Consider the following 17736-nt stretch of genomic DNA (forward strand, 5'->3'; position numbering starts at 1 on the left):
CCCACTGAAGTAGTTCACAAGCCAAAAGTCCAACTGTTATTATTGGGTGCAACATTTCCAACCTGCTTCCATGCTCAAAAAAAAAAAAAAAAAAGATTTTTCCAGAGATCTCAATTTAGTGAAACTGCAGCCATCAATGTTAGAATACATCTGTATACTATAATGCCAAGTTTTTAAAATATTTCTCACCCCCGTTCAAATATTAAAACTAGCATGACACTTGTCAAAACATAAAAAGGCTTAAAAAAATTACAAATGTTTAAGTGATGATATTTCTAGAAGGCAGTGCAGGGGCATGGAGCAGAGGCTCTGGGGTTTGTGATCCCATGTAGTTTTGTCCAATCAGGTGTCTTAGTCAGCTGGGGTTGCCATGACAACATACGACAGCCTGGGCGGCTGAAACTGTGTTTCCTCACAGTTCTGGAGACGGCGGGTCCGATATCAAGGTGCCAGCAAGGCTGACGTCTGGTGAGAGCTCCCCCCTCAGCCTGCGAAACAGCCGCTCTCTCCCTGTGCACTCACACGACCTGTGCCCCGGGCTCACGTGTGAGGAGTGAGCTCACAGGCATCCCTTTTTGTAAGGACACCAATCGGTTCGGGCCCGACTCTTACGACCGCACTTCACCTTCATCACTTCCTTACTCCACGTACTGCCCCTTGGGGGGCTAGGACTTCAACACATGAACTTGGGGGGACATATATATTCAGTTCATAACATCAGATATGTGACTGAGAAGTCATTTAACTCCTCTAAGCCTCCATGTTTCCGCTGGTAAAAAGGAGATCATACCCAGAATTTTGTTGTGAATACTAATTAGGTAAGCCGTGCAAAGCGCATTACATTAATATTCACAACAAAATTCTGGGTATGATCTTTTTACCAACGGAAAAATTGAGGCTTAGAGGGGTTAAGTAACTCCTGGGAAGAAACTGATAAATGTGAAGCAATCTAATGCCACTATTACTCTGCTATTTATTTTACTTTTTATTTTTTTAAGTGCTTATTTATTTTTGAGAGAGAGAGAAAATGTGGGGGAGGGGCGGAGAGAGAGGGAGACGGAGGGTCTGATGCAGGCTCTGTGCTGATGGCAGAGAGCCCGATGCGGGGCTCGAACTCACAAGCCACCAGATCGTGACCTGAGCCAAAGTCAGTGATTAATCAAATGAGCCACCAGGCACCCCTTTATTTTACTCTCTAAAAAAACAGGTGTTGGGGCACTGGGGTGGCTCAGTTGTTTAAGCACCGACTTTGGCTCAGGTCATGATCTCATGGTTTTGTGAGTTTGAGCCCCACATCGGGCCCTGTGCTGCTAAGGATTCTCCCTCTCTCTCTCTCTCTCTCTCCCCCCCCCCCCCCCCACTCACACTGTCTCTGTCTCTCTCAAAATAAATTTAAAAAAATTTTAAAACTAGGTGTTTTTGTTTGGCCGAAAGGAGACAAGACACAAAACACTATTCTTCAGGTGGCTTCATTTTTAAGCGGGTTATTTTAGAGCCTTCTTTGGCTTAGAAGTTCCAGACCTCAGGCTCCCACGTGCTTCGGGTGCACCTCGTGAAGAGCCGGGAAGTAAATGACCACGGCCACGACCTCAAGCTCACATCAGTGGCCCACACCAGCCGGGCTCCTTCCTCAGGGCTCTCTGGACAGTCACTTTGGTGAATTGTCACGTCTGCGTCTCACCGGCTTTCCAGATGTGAACCATCAGCGGAAACTCCTGAAATGCCTTCCTTGGCCATTTCCTCAAGTTCCCACCCACTATTTTCCCGGTTTAAATGCAGTGGGGTTTGGAGGTATCGCTGTGTGCGTGTGTGTGTGTGTGTGTGTGTGTGCTTGTGAGACAGGGGTTGGGGGAGGTTTCTGATGGGACATCCATAAACTAAGTTTCCAGAATTGAGTGTGTCCGAGGTTAGCTGCCCTAGTGGAGGAATGGAGACTTGGGAGCGAGGAAGGGGGTCGGGGGTGACGCTCCTGGACATACGGAAGCACAGCCCCAGCCCCTCTGTGTCCTCTTTCAGGCGGCCCCGGCTTACCGCAAACTCGAGGTGGACGGGCTTGTCTTCAGGGAAGGGCAGGATTCCTTCGGACAAGGATTCAGTCCTCGTTTCAGAGCCTGGGACTTCGTGCTGGAAGTGCTTCAGGCTGCAAAACAGACACGATCTACTCTAAATGCACACGTCTTTCCAGCAACGTGATGGGGGAATTCGGTAGTACGTAGTGAGGCTCGGATGGCCCTGAGCCGAACCCGGCGACAGGGACCTGTCATAAAAGCAAGGTGACCGGCGCATCCATGCACAGCGTCGGGCTGAGGAGGGAACAGTGATTCTGAGCCCATGAGGTGAGACGCCCTTCCCTCCCGGAAGCAGGCTTACTACCTGGACGAGGGCTGAGGGAACGTGACTGCGTTGGTGACACCACAGGCGGGGCCGCACCTGCTGAGGGGCAGAGGGGGGCAGGAGACAGGTCCCCAGCCCCAGGGACCACGGCGGCTGTGAAGGGTCTGTGCCAGCGGCCGTGGGAAGAGCCGGAGGGGTACCCGAAGCCCCGGTCACATTACCTGGGACACCAATGAGGCGGTGCTCACGCAGGCATATGGCGGTCATCCTTGGGCCTCGAGGTGGGGGTTCTGACTCCGGTTCCCCTCACAAACCCAGGGGTGGAAACTTGGTACCTACCCCGGGCACTCTGACTAAAGGTGGGGCAGCAGATGAGTCTCCAGAAAAAACCTCCAGAAAAAAATTGCTTTGCTCTCGCCCCGTACTGAGTAACCCAAACTCAACGCACGTGAAGCCCCGTGTACGCGTTTAGTCAACGAACACTTAAGGTGCTGAACACCCGTCACACAGGACCTGTGCCGTGTACCGGAGGTGCTGCGATAAAGAATGCACAGTCCCCCAGGCAGCTAGTGGAGGGCCGGGGGCGCCATAGGTTAACAAGGTCATCAGTGGGAAGAATATCAGGTCAGAGGACAGGAGGGCAAGGACACACGAAGGTCACCTTCTGCACCTTCTGCCACCACATCCAACCACGACGATCTTCAGAGAGCACCAACCACGGCTTCCCTTTTGCCTTCCAAGTCTGGTGCCAACTGCCCTTTCGACCAACTCCAGCTCGAGAGCACACCGGGAAGGGGGCTCTGGGAAACGCACCCCCCGCTTAGCCACCACAGGCCTCAACAGAATCTCTCCGTCAGCCCCCGTCACACTAGCTGATGTTCTGGGGGGAAATAAGGCTTCTCAACCCAGCATCTGACAAACACCTACGTTGGCGTTCCATACGAACTCGCGACACGGTTTAGGGGGTCACTTCACCCTAAGTACCGTGATTGAGCTGAGACAGCCACAAAACATTTGCTGTCACTCACAACCGCCTGTAAGTTAGAACCTATAGACATAAAAAGCAAGGAAAAAAGTTCGGGGCGCCTGGGTGGCTCAGTGGGCTAAGCATCTGACTTCAGCTCAGCTCATGATCTCACGGTTCGTGGGTTCGAGCCCCGCGTGGGGCTCTGTGCTGACAGCTCAGAGCCTGGATCCTGCTTCAGATTCTGTGTCTCCCTCTCTCTCTCTGCCCCTCCCCTGCTCGCACTCTCTCTCTCTCTCTCTGAAAAATAAATAAACGTTAAAAAAAAATTAAAGTCTTCCCCAAAAGGGCCTCACTGACCCCGGAGTCAGCTTCCTGAATTTGAATCTCAGCTCCCACATTTACCTGTCAGTAGTAAAAACAAAACAAAACGAAACAAAATACTGAAGCTACTTAATCTTTCCGAGATTCGGTGTCCTCAAAAATACGATGTAAAATGATGACAGTACCCACTCAGGGAACTTTTGGCAAGATTTGTATAACGTGATTAGAACAATTCCTGGCCTATCGGGGGCCCCCGCCATGTTGGTGGCAGGAGGCCTCAGACATCAGCGCCTCTACACCCAAGACTACAGGTGCAGAAGCACAGCCATGAAGCCGGCATGCCTCTCCAGAGAGCAGTCTGGTGAGGGACGCTAGTGACTAATCACTTGGTTACAACATGAAAATGCCAGCAATGGGGGGAGACGGCTGGCAGAGAGGTCTTAGGAGTACAGAGCAAAGGTCCTTGTGGGGGGCTCTCATGGCTCCCCTCAAGAGGCATCCTCAGTTGAGACCTGAAGGGCTAAGAGTGGGCCAGTTAAACGGGTGTTGTGGTGCAGGTGGGACAAGGGGATGATGAGACGGTCATTGGAGGAATACCGGAGGTCAAGGGAGGGTTTTTTGTAATTGGGGGGTGGGCACCTGGGTGGCTCAGTTGGCTAAGCATCTGACTTTGGCTCAGGTCACGATCTCACGGCCCGTGCGTTGGAGCCCCGCGTCGGGCTCTGTGCTGACAGCTCAGAGCCCGGAGCTGCTTCGGATTCTGTGCCTCCCTCTCTCTCTGACCCTCCCCCCGCTCATGCTCTGTCTCTCTCTGTCTCAAAAATAAATAAACATTAAAAAATTTTTCAAAAAGACTGAGATCTTGCCCTTTGCAACGATATGGATGAAGTGAGAGCATATAAGAAGTGAAATAAATCAGTCAAAGACAAAGGCATTTGTGGAATTTAAGAAACAAAACGAACGAGCAAAGGCAAACAAAAGAGAGAAAGAGAGAGACAGAGAGGCAAACCAAGAAACAGAGCCTTAACTATACAGAACAAACTGGTGGTTACCAGAGGGAGGGCGTGGGATGGGGGAAACAGGTGATGGGGGCAAAAGAGTCAAAGCCTGCTTGGGACTCTCTCTCTCTCTCTCTCTCAAAATAAATAAATAAATAAATATTTTTTAAAAGGTTAAACATATACGTACCCTATCACCTAGCCATTCCACTCTTAGGTATCTATCCAAGAGAAAAGAAAGCTCAAGTCCTGCAAAGACTGAACCACGAATGTGCACAGCAGCTTTATTTGTAAGAGCCCCAAACTGGAAACAACGTAAACGTCCATCTACAGATGAATAGACAAACTGTGGCATAGTCATACAATGGAACAAACACGTAACAATGTGAGTGAATCTCAAAATAGTCATGCGGAGCTAAGAAGACAGGCAAAAAGAAGAATATACATTGTGTGATTCCATTTATAGAAAACTCTAGAAAATGCAGCTAATCTATAGTGATGGAAAGAAGATAAGCAGTTGTCTGAGATTAAGGGTGGGAGGGACGGGAGGAAGGAATTACAAAGGAGCATAAGGAAACTTTTGAGAGTAATGGATGTGTTCATTATGTTGATTGTGGTGATGATTTCACAGGTCACACACATGTCAAAACACATCAGGCTGTGTGGTTTAAATATGTATAATTTATTATATGGCAATTATGCCTCAATTAGACTGTTACTATATAAATATACATATTATACATATATAGCATATATACATATATGTATAATCTGTGTCTCTCTATATATGTATGTATATGTATATGTAAAATATATCATTCCTCCCTCGTGTTGCTAGCCCCCTAGGATTCTGTCCTGGATCTCTGTCTAATCTCTCTCTCTCTCTCTATCTCACTGATATATATATATATATATAGGGGGAGATGGTGTATACATATGTCGGTGTTTTTCAAATTGATTTGACTATGATCCTTTTTCTCTGCTCACCTGTTACCCTAGTTTGCAGGAAAATGGCATATGCAGAGACAGACCTAGGACTGATCCTGGCTTCACTCTCTTGTTGGCTGTATGCCTTTCGGTAAGTGAAGCCTCAGTTTCCCTGTCTGTAAAATGGAGCTGTGGTCCGGATTTAAGTAGTGAATTTCAAATGCCTGCCACATCGTAGGTTCTTAAAACCACCCCAGAAATCAAGCCCGCCATATTTACAGGTTTCCCCAGTTGCATTAGCTTTATTTCCAACTAAAGAAACCAGCATTCAGTCATCTTGAGTCCACAAGTCCAAGGGGAAAGATGTTGAGATGCTTAGCATTTGCGGGCCCATCTGCTCTGCATTAACTGGTCTTCCTCTGTTTATTATTCCTGGTGTTAAGTCTCCTCCAATTCTTGTGTGAAAAGTTCGGACACACAATAACCTCTTTATCACATTTTCAAAATCTGGGCTTGTTCTGGAAAGCTTGCACCTTTTTCTTGTTGCCATTGTTTTCATGGGGATTCAGATTTCCGAAAGAGACATTTGGAGCACTCGCCTGGAAGCATTTATGTGTAAGCTGGATACAGACAAATATCATCAAAGAACGAAAATGGGATGTCGGAGGAATCAGAGCCGCCCTCCATGGGCTCTGTGCTGTTCGTTGAGGCTCAGGCTGGTGGTCGGGATCCAGGGCTGCTCAGCCCCTCCCTCGGCCCCTCTCCTTTGGGGGTAGAAATTGAACAGTGCCAAAAAGATAAACAGAAACATGGCGATGTTAGGGTATAGACTAAAAAGTGCACGTAACTATAAAGATAAACATATCATAACAACGATATTGGTTGCCATTCGTTGACTATTAATTGTGGTCCATGCTTTGCTAAATGCTATTTTTTTTTTTTTTAAGTAATCTCTACACCGATTTGGGACTCAAACTCATGACCCCAAGATCAGGAGTCACATGCTCTACACACTGAGCCAGCCGGGCACACCTAAATGCTATTTTATGTAAACCTCAAAACAAGCCTGTGAGTTAAGTATGGAACCAGGGAGGACTCGTTCAGTCACAAGTGACAGAAAATTCACTTTAAAGTGACTCATAATATAAAGGGGTTTTTTTATTGGGTATGTCAGTTAAAAACCTAGATTTAATCTTGGCTTCAAGTGAGATTGGACCCAGTAGCTCCAGATGTCTCCAAAGGCTCATATTCTCTCCCTCTCCTCCCTCCTTCTTCTTGGCTTTCTCTCTGGGCTTCACGAAGTCAGTCCGGAAGTGCCAAGCTTTCTCATGGTGGCAAAATGGTTGCGGTTGTTCCAGACCTCACACCTTTACACCACATCACTCAGAGAAAGAGAGAGTAAGCCCTAGAATTTACTCTCTCACGCTGGTCCCACACAAGTCGTGTGTCTGTCCCCAAACAGATCACTGTGGTGGCAGAGACGAAAAGAAGAGGTGAGTGACAGCAGGTGGCTGGATTAAGACCTTGAGGGTCATGGAGGGGTCCATGCCCAGGAATGAGGGGTGGGGACAGTCCCAACCAAAGCCCCAGGCTGAGAAATTGGAAGAAGTGGTTTTTCAAAGGACAATGGAAATGAAATTGATACGAAAAGGGGAAATGAATGGTGGGGACACACTTACAAGTGTTTAGGGGAAAAAAAAAATCCCTATGATAGATGGTGTGGATGCTCGCCCCGCCCCTGCATGCCCCTGACCCGCCTACAACTGTGACGGACCATTCCCGTTCCTGGGGACCGGGTGTACCTCCTTGCTTCTCCCCCTGAAGACTTTTCCCAGCACTGGAAGCTTGTGCGGCCCACGCGCACGGCTGCCTGGGCGTGCCAGAGGTTTAATGCAAACTGAAGGCGACAAGGGACAGGAGCTGGGGACAAATGCTCCAGGTTTTTGGTTTTAATCTCTGGGTGGAAAATCTCTGGGGCTGGTTTGGCAGGGCTTCTCAGAGGGTCTCAGAAGTGTTGACCCCCAGGTCAGAGCAGCAATGAGCTGATTAATGCATCCCTTACTGCTTTTGCCCCCTTCCTGGTCTGTCTTCCCCCAACCCTCTCTCTTGTGCGCCTTGGGGTCACCTCCCAATGACGAAGTGGCACCAAAGTCCTTGACTCACAGTCTGCTTTCAGTGGAACCCAAACTCACACTCTCCCTGCCTTCATGAACTCACAGTCTGATGGCAGAGGGAGACAGATAATAACACATTAAAAAAAAATTTTTTTTTAACGTTTATTTATTTTTGAGACAGGGAGAGACAGAGCATGAACGGGCGAGGGTCAGAGAGAGAGGGAGACGCAGAATCCGAAACAGGCTCCAGGCTCCAAGCTGTCAGCACAGAGCCTGACACGGGGCTCGAACTCACGGACCGCGAGATCATGACCTGAGCCAAAGTTGGATGCTCAATCGACTGGGCCACCCAGGCACCCCTAACACATGTTTTTAAATTGTTAAAATGTTTATTTTATTTTTATTAACAACTCAGGCAACGACAGATGTTGGCGAGGATGCGGAGGAAGAGGATCTCTTTTGCATTGTTGGTGGCAATGCAAGCTGGTGCGGCCACTCTGGAAAACGGTATGGAGGTTCCTCAAAAAACTAAAAATAGAACCACCCTACGACCCAGCAATTAAAGTACTAGGCATTTATCCAAGGGATACAGATGTGCTGTTTCAAAGGGACACATGCACCCCCATGTTTATAGCAGCACTATCCACAATAGCCAAAAAGTGTGGAAAGAGCCCAAATGTCCATCAGTGGATGAATGGATAAAGAAGATGTGGTATATATATACAATGGAGTATTCCTCGGCAATCAAAAAGAATGAAATCTTGCCATTTGCAACTATGTGGATGGAACTGGAGGGTGTTATGAAAAGGAAATTAGAAAAAGAAAGACAAAAATCATATGACTTCACTCATATGAGGACTTTAAAAGACAAAACAGATGAATATAAGGGAAGGAAAATAAAAATAATATAAAAACAGGGAGGGGGACAAAACAGAAGAGACCCTTAAAAATGGAGAACAAACAGAGGGTTACTGGAGGGGTTGTGGGAAGGGGGATGGGCTCAATGGGTAAGGGGCGTTAAGGAATCTACTCCTGAAATCACTGTTGCACTATATGCTAACTAATTTGGATGTAAATTTAAATTTTTTTTTAACGTTTATTTATTTTTGAGACAGAGAGAGACAGAGCATGAACGGGGGAGGGGCAGAGAGAGAGGGAGACACAGAATCTGAAGCAGGCTACAGTCTCTGAGCTGTCAGCACAAGCCTGACGCAGGGCTCGAACTCATGGACCGTGAGATCATGTCCTGAGCCGAAGTCGGACGCTTACTGACTGAGCCACCCAGGCGCCCCTGGATGTAAATTTTAAAAAATAAAAAATAGGGGCGCCTGGGTGGCACAGTCGGTTAAGCCTCCGACTTCAGCCAGGTCACGATCTTGCGGTCCGTGAGTTCCAGCCCCGCGTCGGGCTCTGGGCTCATGGCTCAGAGCCTGGAGCCTGTTTCCGATTCTGTGTCTCCCTCTCTCTCTGCCCCTCCCCCGTTCATGCTCTGTCTCTCTCTGTCCCAAAAATAAATAAACGTTGAAAAAAAAAATTAAAAAATTAAAAAAAAATAAATAAATAAAAAATAAAATTAAAAAAATACATAAAAAAAACCCATCTACAAATCCTTAAATAAATAAATAAATAAAATGTTTATTTTGTTTTTGAGAGAGAGAGACAGAATATAAGACGGGGAGGGGCAGAGAGAGAGAGAGGGAGATACAGAATCCAAAGCAGGCTCCAGGCTCTGAGCTGTTAGCACAGAGCCTGACGTGGGGCTTGAACTCACAGACCATGAGATCATGACCTGAGCCAAGGTCGGACACTTAACTGACTGAGCCACCCAGGCGCCCCTAATTTTCTTAAAATGTCTATTTATTTTGAGAGAGAGAGAGAGAGAGAGAGAACGAGCAGGGAAGGGGCAGAGAGAGACAGAGACACAGAATCCAAAGCAGGTTCCAGGCTCTGAGCTGTGAGCACGGAGCCGGACGCGGGGTTCGAACTCATGAGTCCTGAGATCATTAGCTGGGCGGATGATGCTCTGGTGCCCTGGAGGGAGAGAGATAACAGAATAACCGAGCAAACTCTATAATGTTCAATGGAGATGGTCTTTGTGGAGAAATACAAAGTGGGGAAGAGGGTAAGGGGTTCCAGGGATGTGGAGCTATTTTATACAGGGCCCAGGAAGGCTTGGATCAGGGGCGCCTGGGGGGCTCAGTCAGCTAAGCATCCGACTCTTGATTTCGGCTCAGGTCATGATCTCAGGGTTCGTGAGATTGAGCCCCACACGGGGCTCCATGCTGACAGCACAGAGCCTGCTTGGGATTCTCTCTCTCTCTCTCTCTCTCTCTCTCTCTCTCTCCCCCTCCCCCTGCCCCTCCCCCCACAAAATAAACAAGTAAACCTTTTAAAAAAGGAAGGCCTAGAGGAGAAGGTGACATGTGAATCAAGACCTAAAGAAGCCTATCAGGTCAAGCTGCCTTATCTGAGTTAACAAGCGACCTCCAGATCGTAGCGGCTTAGAGGTCTATTGCCCTCGTGTGCCTGCTGTAGATCAGCAAGGACTTTGCTCCACACGCTTTCACTTAGTAGCCGGCTGAGGAGACATTGCTGGTCTCTATCCCCATATACGTGTATTTTTGCCAAGTGCCTGGGTGGTAGAGAGCTAAAAATGGTTGGAGGACAAACCTAATAACACATCGTCGATCTTTCTGATCATCAAATATTCAGGCAAAAGATACTCATCCTCTCCCCGATAAGGGGGGGGGGGGGGATGTCAATCATAGCATCAAACTCAAAGTCCATCTAGGAGTAACTTCTCTGCATCAAGTGTATTATGGTTCCTCTTGACCCAGAGACCTATGAACCAAAAAGACACGTTGCCTGAACCCACCAGGCCATACATGTCTAGCTTTCGACACGAATTATAAAGCATAGTAAAAAGGCAAATTACACAATTTGAAGACACAGGGTGACCATCAGAACTAGAGTCAGATATGGCAGCGATATTGGAATGATCAGACCCGGAGCTTAAGTAACTCTGATTATTATGCTAAGGGCTCTAATGGAAAAGGTAGACGGCAAATGAGTGTAGATGGGGAATGTAAGCACAGAGATGGAAATTCTAAGAAATAACTTCTTTAAATGCTAGAGATCCAAAATACTGTGACAGGAGTGAAGAATATGCCTCTGTGGGGCTCATTCAGTGGACAGGACGCGGCTGAGGAGAGACTCTGTGAGCTTGAGGCTACGTCAATGAAAATCTCCAAAACTGGAAAGCAAAGAGAACCGAGATGGGGAAAACATGGACGGGGTCCCCAGGAACTGTGGCACAACTACGACATGTGTAACATATGCATACTGGGAACACCAGAAGAAGAGAGAGAGGGACGCAAGGAATCGTTGAAGCAATTATGACTGAGATGTCCCCCTCCCCCAAATTTACATCACATACGAAACCACGGATCCAGGAAGCTCAGAGAACACGAGGCAGGATAAATGCTCCAACCTCTACACCCAGGCATATCATATTCAAACGGCAGACAATCAAAATAAAGAAATTAATGCATCCACTATTGTGGTTGGAGACCTCAACACCCCCTTATCAGAAACGGACAGATCCTGCAGGCAGGAAATTGGTAAGGACACATGGGACCGCACAGCACCAAGAGGCCAACTCCGAAAGGGAACAACAGAAGAAACAGAGCAGGCCCTGCTCGGCAACAATTCTGAGATCTCAGGATCTCAGGATCGGCCAAGGCCAGGGCGCCCCACCCCGGAGGCAGGGAGTGCTCCCTGAGCAGGTCCCGTTCTGCTCCCTGGCATATTGGGGCTTTTTATCCCCCAGCTCCCTGCTCTGGGACACTCCTTTCTCCATTATCCTCCTCGGCTGCGTCTAAATTGGGCATTGGTGAATACGTCCTCCGTGGGGGCTGCACTAGGACACAGACCCCGCACAACTTCCCAGATTCTGTCGGTGGCTTCCTCCCACCGACAAAAATCTACCCTGAAGATACCCTTCCAAAGCACGGACAACATACACACAGAGTCATTAATGACAGCCATGTTTGTAATAACAAAAGGCTGGGAACAACTCAAATGCTCATCAGGAGGGGTCTGGTGGGATCAATTACATCCACACAGTGAAACTGATGCAGCTGGGGAAAGAATGAGGAAGTTCTGGGAGCTGGAGTGAACTCGAGGAGACACTGTCAGATGAGAAAAGGTACAGAACGATGCGTCTAGTATGCCAACTTCTGTTTGGGAAAGGGGGGACATCAATGCTTCGGCTTATTTTTGCCAGAAGAAACGCTGGCAATGGGGTAAAGAAGAGAGGGAGGGCGGCGGGACCCCTGCAAGGGCTCCTGCTTAATATTGTTTTGACACTGAACCGTGAAGTGCGTTACATATTCAACAAGACAGTTGAAACAGAAAGGGAAGCACGGAAACCCCCAGATCGATGCTAGTAATATGAGGGCTCAGGGACCATGAGATGTGGTGTGCACAAAACAGAGGAATGCACATGCGAAAGTGGAAAGACGACACTACGTTTTGCTGACATGGGGGCGGCAGTTGGGGTGGGGGGTGCAGGTTTGGAAGGACAGTCAGGACCCAGTCTTGGATGCGCTAACTTTGAGATGCTCTCTGAGTATCCAGGCGGAGACACTGAACAGACGCTTTGTGTGAGTCTGGGGACCGGGGAAGGCGGTCGAGCTGCAGATATGAATATGAGCGTCATGGGCTTGGAGCTGGTGCTTCAAGCCACGAGACAGGATGAGATCACCGAGGGGATGTAGATAAGAAAGAGGAAAGGCCTGGGGCCTGAACCTTAGGGCCCTAAGTCGTCGGGGTCAGGGGGAAATGAGGATGTGCCAGCCAGTGGGGAGGGAAGCAGGAGCCGGGCGCTCAGGAAGCCAAGCGAGGGGAGGGTTTCTCAGAGGAGAAAGGGGCCCCCCTGGAGGTTCAGATCGAGACCTCCGGAGACCACTGGTCAGAGCAGCTGAGCAGGCAGAGAGCAGCTTCCGAGGAGGGGTGAGGGGCCCTGACCAGTACGGTTAACATACAGTTCTGTGTTAGTTTCACGTGTACAGTGATCTCTTTCTGAGGCGTCGTCTAAAGAGGAGTCGAGAAATGGGGTAACAGGTGGGGGGGGGGGGGCGGTGTGGAGCCTGGGCAGCAGTGCGTTTTAAGATAAGAGCCATAAAGCCCATCTGTCTGCGACGGTAATGATCCAGTAGAGAGAGAGAGAGAGAGAAACATGACGGCAAGAGAGAGGCATGATTATACAATCTATAAGGCGAAGGAAATGACACTTTGGGACGCGGCTCCTGGAGGCTGGGACAGTGACTTGCCGGGGTCACCCAGCAGGACGTGCCCCCCACCTCCAAGCCCACCGTGCTCCCCAGTGAGCCCCTCGGGGCTCTGGCTCTGCCCATAAATGGCCACAGACCCGGGGGCAGCCTCTGCCCCGGCCGCCGGGAGACAGCGAAGGCGAAACCACCTCCATTAATCAGTGTGCGGGATTAGATAGGAGCGTCTGAAGCCCTGCCAACAAGTCCAGCTGACAGCTGACCGGGCAAGTCAGGAGGCTCTTGAGCACAAGCATGCCTCCGAGAGCTTCCACGAAGCCTATCAGAGAGAGGTCACATGGCTCACATACACGGCCGCGGGGCCCAAGGTCACAGGAGACACGACCCCCACAGAACCCGCCACCCTCTGCGATCGGAGCCGTGCACCAAGGACCTGTGAAAACCAGAAAACGCACTGGCCTGTGGATGCAGACGCCTCTCTCCCCTTTCTCGCTCACACCTGTGGGATCTGTCCACTGGCGCCCCGTGGTACATTATAAAAATGGCCACGGTTTCCCCCCCGCCTCTACCCACACCCCTCCTTTTAATGGCTGTGGGTTACAGAGACGGAATACCCAGAGATTGAATACCCAAGTCCTGGAAGCTCATTTTCAGACAAGTTCTGGGTTCTGAAGATACCCCAGCGAAGAAAACAGACTAAGTCCCCATCCTCATGGAGCCACAATCTGGTGAGGAGAGGGGACAATAAATGAATTCCCAGTTCCCAAGAAAAAAATCTAGACAGAAACAGAGTCATATGGAGTTGACTGCTGTGGGAAAACACAGAGCAGAGTGAGGGAGATAGAATCTTAGCAGGAGGGGAACCCAATTTGTTGTAAGGTACTCAAAGAAGACCTCTCTGAAAATTCAAGTTTGAGCAGATACCAGGCACAGACGAGGGAAACATACTGTATAATGTCCAGGGTTAAGAACATTTCAACTGGAAGGAACAGCAAATGCAAGGGCCCCGAGGTAGAAACAGGTCTCAAGGAAAAGCAAGGAAGGCACTGTGACCGAGGCAGAGGGAGCAAGCAGCAGAAAGCTAAGAGGTTTCGGTGGTGATCATGTAGGGCTTGCTGGCCACTGAAAGGACACTTTCCCTAGAGTGCTCTGGGGTCTACCGGGGGAAGGGAGTTAAGCAGAGAGTGAAATGGTCGGACTTCTATTTTAGGAGAATTGTTCTGGCTGCCATGTTGAAAAGGATATTGGAGGCCAAAGGCACAGACAGGATGCCATGTAGGAGGCCGCTGTCATAATTCAGTTTAAAAATGATGACGGCTCTGATCAGAGTAATGACAACGGGGGTAGGAAAACGTAATTTAGAATCCAGACACATTGTGAAAGTTGAGACAACAGGATTTGCCGATGAACTGAAATGTGAGCAAGAGAGGGGGGTCGAGGGTCTGGTAAGGTTTGGGCCTGAGCGATTAGAAGGACTGAGTTTCCGTTCACCAAAAAGGCAAAGGCTGCCAATGGGAACAGGTTTCGGAGGGAAGGTTAAGAGCTTCGTGACGGATACGTTAGGTCTGAGATGCCCACTACACCCTTGTTACGGACTGAATTGTGTCCTTCCAAATTCACGTGTTGAAGCCCTACCCCTCAATGTGACTGTGGAGATAGCACCTGTGAGGACATAACTGGGGTTAAATTAGGTCAGAAGGACAGGGCCCTAATCTGATGGGACTGGTGTGCTTATAAGAAGAGGAAGCGATACCAGAGTTCTCTCCCTCCCCACACATGTGCGGAGGAAAGGTCACGTGAGGACACGGTGCGAAGGCGGCCGTCTGCAAGCCAGGGAGAGAAGCATCCGGAGAAGCCCACTCTGCCCCCAGAACTGCAAGAAAATCATTTCTGTTGTTTAAGCCTCCTGGTCTGTGGTATTTTGTTATGACAGCCCAACACAACATCTAAGCGGAGAGGTGGAATGAGCAGATAGATCTTTAGGTCTGGAGTAAGCTCGAGCGCTGGGCTGGAGAAGTATGTGCCGGAGTTGTCGAGCACTTGAACGACGTTTGAAGTCAGGAGACCAAATGAGGCCAGCCAGGGAAGGAGTACATTACGGATGGAGAAGGAAGGTGGTTGTAGGAGTGATCCTGACGGTGCCTGAAAGAAGCTGGGGAATGTGGCTGAGGGAGAGGTGGCCAGTGGGGTGAGGCCAGAAACAAGAAAGGAATGTCCCAGAAGCCGAGAGGAGAGAATGGCCAACAATGTCACACGCTGTTGACAGTTTGAGCAAGATAAGCACTGAGGATCAACCATCGGATAGGACTCTTTGGAGATCACTCGTGACCTTGGAAAGAATCATCCTAGTGCAATTAGGGGGCGAATCCCTGATTTCAGTGGGTCAGATAGAAAGAAGGTGAGAGACGCCTGAGTGGCTCAGTCGGTTAAGTGTCCAATTCTTGATTTCGGCTCGGGTCATGATCTCACGGCTCGTGTGTTTGAGCCCCACATCTGGCTATCTGCTCAGGGCAGAGGCTGCTTCAGACCCTCTGTCTCCCTCTCTCTCTCTGACCCTCCCCTGCTCACCCTCTCTCTCTCTCTCTCTCAAAAATAAGTAAACATTTTATTTATTTTTTTAATGTTTATTTTTTGAGAGAGAGAGAGAGAGAGACAGAGCATGAGTGGGAGAGAGGCAGAGAGAGAGGGAGACAGAATCCAAAGCAGGCTCCGGGCTCTGAGCTGTCAGCACAGAGCCGGACCCACCACTGGAACTCACCGACCGCGAGATCATGACCTGAGCAGAAGTCGGACACCTGAACCGACTGAGCCACCCAGGCGTCCCAAGGTAAATCAGCATATTTAAAAATAAATATGATAGAAACTTAAAACAGTTTTTGTTGTCGTTGCTAAAGAAAACCACCCATGCACAGCGCCTGGCATAAAGGGACCATCAGCCAGGGCCAACCTGCTTCTGCCCTGGCTCCGAAGTTTCCACCCCAGCTTCTGAAGATCACACGTGGTTCAGTGGCTGTCTTACCAGCTGTTTCCAACAAGAGCCCTTCCCTCTCCTGACTGCTCTCTCTCTCTCTCCCCCTTCCCCTCCCATCGCCACCCCACGCCATCCCTGCTCAAGCAGTGCTAACAGATCTCATTCCCCCCTAGCAAAGAATCCGAGCGTGGAGTGTCACCAGGCCACAAGGCACCTGACGTTTTTCTGAGCCTTGAGCACTTCCCTGTTTAAGCTTCGATTCCTGTCACCGCTCGGTAAAGCCCAGTTTCAACTTGTGAAACGGCTATAAGATACGGCGCAAAGGACACCCTGGTTCGTAAATTGGTGACAAACATGCCAACATCCCCAGGAGGGCGAACGTGGGCCAGTGTGCCTGAGTCCCTCAGGCGGTGCCCAGAAAGAGAAGACGGGGCCTAAGAGCTCAGCGTCTCCTCCTTCTCAGTCTTCCTTCCTAGAAGAGAGCAGCGCCCTCTGTGGGTGCCCTGAGGCAAAGCTAGTGTTCGCAGGCGTAAAAGAGAAGGTGAGAGAGAGGGAGAGAGAGGCAGCGACAGAGACAGAGACAGAGGATCAAAGGGAAACTCGTTCCAGCCATGACAGGAACCTACCTTGGCCTCCACTGGCCAACCAAGGGCTGCCAGACATCAGGGAATACCAGTCACATTAAGAAAAAATTAACAAACAGAAGAACTCGCCCCAGAAAAAGAAGCTATAGGATAAAGAAGGAAAAAAAAAATTCTAATTAGTATCTTCAGAGAGATTTAAGAGGAAGTTTCATTAGAAGACTCCTTTAGTTAAAAAAAATTTTAGTAGTAAGGGATACCTGGATGGCTCAGTCGGTTCAGCGTCAGACTCTTGATTTCAGCTCAGGCCGTGATCTCACGGTTCATGGGTTCGAGCGCTACGAGCACGGAGCCTGCTTGGGATTCTCTCTCTCCCTCTCTCCCTGTCCCTCCCCTGCTCATCTCTGTCTCTCAAACTAAATAAACTTAAAATAAATTTAGTATTGAATTTATTAACATCACAAAAGTAGAACTTTTTAGAATTTAAGTTTAGCTTATAGTTCTCATTCTAACTATTTATTTTGAGAGAGAGAGAGAGAGAGTACGTGAGCAGGGGAGGGGCAGAGAGAGAGGGAGAGAGAGAATCCCAAGCAGACTCTGTGCTGTCAGCACAGAGCCTGACATGAGATTATGACCTGATGGGAAATCAAGAGTCAGACGCTTTACAGGCTGAGCCACCCAGGCGTCCCGAATGCCAGATTATCTTAAAAATACAAATAACCTCGGGGAACCTGGGTGGCTCAGCCTGTAAAGCGTCTGACTTTCGATTTCGGGTCAGGTCATGATCTCACTGTCCTGATCTCTCCATGCTGAGCCTGCTTGGGATTCTCTCTCTCCCTCTCTCTCTCTCTGCCCCTCCCCCATACATGTGTACACAAAAACACTCTCTCTCTCTCTCTCAACATAAATAACTAAACTGTAAAAATACAAATAACCTCAAAAGACCAGAACTATGGATTTGTTCTACTTCAACATTTATATTTGATTCTAAATTCAACCTCATCCTAGAGAATGATCACGTTCTTCTGAACAATTTTTGGCCAAGCCTGCATATCGAATTAACCTCCGGGAGCCTGAGTTTCCCCACCTAAATTTAGGGGTACCCAAGGATGAAAGAGTTGGGTGTGGAGCCCCGTGTGAGCCGGGGTTCAGGACGCTGCAGGGGACCTGGCGGGCTGTGTGGCTCTTTCTCAGCCTGGAGCCTGCTTCCCCGAGAGCCCCGGGGTGTTTTG

The sequence above is a fragment of the Leopardus geoffroyi genome, chromosome C2, assembly GCF_018350155.1.
Source record: "Leopardus geoffroyi isolate Oge1 chromosome C2, O.geoffroyi_Oge1_pat1.0, whole genome shotgun sequence".
Lineage (NCBI taxonomy): Eukaryota > Metazoa > Chordata > Mammalia > Carnivora > Felidae > Leopardus > Leopardus geoffroyi.